Source organism: Pundamilia nyererei, unplaced genomic scaffold (assembly GCF_000239375.1).
Source record: "Pundamilia nyererei isolate P.nyererei 1_Seehausen unplaced genomic scaffold, PunNye1.0 scaffold00231, whole genome shotgun sequence".
Lineage (NCBI taxonomy): Eukaryota > Metazoa > Chordata > Actinopteri > Cichliformes > Cichlidae > Pundamilia > Pundamilia nyererei.
Window position 1 is genome coordinate 13,581 of NW_005187632.1, and position 2,143 is coordinate 15,723.

Sequence of the window (2,143 nt, forward strand, 5' to 3'; positions counted from 1 at the left end):
GCTAATTCGTGTGTGCTGTCTGGCTTGATGGATAGATAAAGTTGGGTGTCATCTGCATAATTGTGAAAATGCATGCTATGCCTTCTGACAATACTGCCTAAGGCAGGAGTGTCCAACTCCAGGCCTCAATGGCTGCAGGTTTTAGATATCACCCTGAGCCTGTACACTGTATTTGGAACAGAATATGAATTTATCATTTGATCTACACAAAGATTTACTTCACCATCAAAACTGTCTTGCTTTGTACGATTACAAAGTTAGTTATCAAAAATGCTGCTTTGTTTCAACATTTCACAAGCCAAACTCAATAAGTAATGTTACAAAGCAGAGGCTTCTGATTGTCTTACTACTGCTCTTATCTGGTAATGTGCAACCTAACCCAGGCCCTGAGCTCCAGTGTAGTCAGACACCATCTCAATTTGAATACTCACCTGGGTTGAAGATAGTTCATCTTAATATGCGCAGTTTGTTACCCAAGATGGATATGATCAAGATTTAGGTTCAATCAACAGATGCAGATATTGTCCTAATTTCCTCTTCTGCTTCTGCTCAATGTCTTCGAATGGTTGATACTGTGTATCATGCTTGTCTCAGGTTCATCACTAACTATAAATCTCAGACTCACCACTGTGAGTAATACTCTCAGGTAGGATAACCTACTTTGGAAAGTCAGAGGAACTCTCATTTATACAGTTTTATATATAAGGCAATACTTGGGTTGCTACCTTCTTATGTTCCCTGCTTGCAGTGAAGCATGCTGGTCAGTATTCTTTTCATCCACATGGTTACTTGTTGCTTTCATGGGCGACCGTGGCTCAGGGGGTTGGGAATTGCATCTGTAACCGGAAGGTCGCTGGTTCGATCCCAGGGCTCTCTGTCCTGGTCGTTGTGTCCCTGGGCAAGACACTTTACCCTATTTGCCTACTGGTGTTGGCCAGAGGGGCCGATGGTGCGATATGGCAGCCTCGCTTCAGTCAGTCTACCCCAGGGCAGCTGTGGCTACAACTGTAGCTGCCTCCACCAGTGTATGAATGTGAGAGTGACTGACTAGTGGTATTGTAAAGCGCTTTGGGTGCCTTGAAAAGCGCTATATAAATCCAATCCATTATTATCATTTCTGTTCCATTTGCCCAAACTGAATTTGGTAAAAGAGCTTTTGTCCATTCAGCACCCTTGGCTTGGAAGAAACTGCAGAACGACTGGAAAATGACTGAATTCCTTTCATTAAGTGCTTTTAAATCTAAACTAAGAATCCTTGAGGCCAAGTCCATATCATGCAACTGTTTAAATTGGATTGATGTCATTTTAATCAAAGTTTTTTTTTTTTAATTTATTTGAATTTCATTGAATTTCATTTTTTATTTATTTTTGCATGTGTTTTGTTGCTGCCTGTATTTAATTGAGTAATTTCTGTAACTGTGAGACACTTGCTGCTGCCTATCTTGGCCAAGTCTCCCTTGAAAAAGAGGTTTTTAATCTCAATGGGATCATCCTGGTTAAATAAAGGTTAAATAAATAAAAAAGAAAAAAAGAAAGTCCAGAGGAAGAATAACCTGGACCAGAAAGTGCCTTCTACCACTCCTCAGCTGGGTGTTCGGCACACATGGGGCCACAACTGAGAAGTAGAAGCCCCCCCCCTCCCCCCCTCAGAGGTGTCCAAATCGAGGCCTCGAGGGCTGCAGGTTTTAGATGTGTCCTTGATCCATCACAGCTGATTTCAATGGCTACATTAGCTCCTCAACATGTCTTGAAGTTCTCCAGAGGCCTGGTAATGAAATAATCATTTCATTTAAATGTGTTGACATTTAAAATCTGCAGGACACCGGCCCTTGAGGCCCTTGAGGCCTGGAGTTGGACACCCCTGACTTACTAAAACTTTGTCTCCCTCTCTTTTACTTTTTATTTTTTCAATAACAACTAAATACCTCCCTTTTGGCCAGATGGTGGTGCTACAGGATTACTATCTAAAAGCCTCTGAACCATGCCAATAAATTACACACATATTACAACCATCAGTTCACTGGATCGAACATTTTGCCTGTTTATTTTTTTTTATTCTTTCGTCAGTTTTATTTTAAATATCATAGATCAAACTTCTATACATATACTATATATACACTCTATTTCCACTACTACTGCGTGA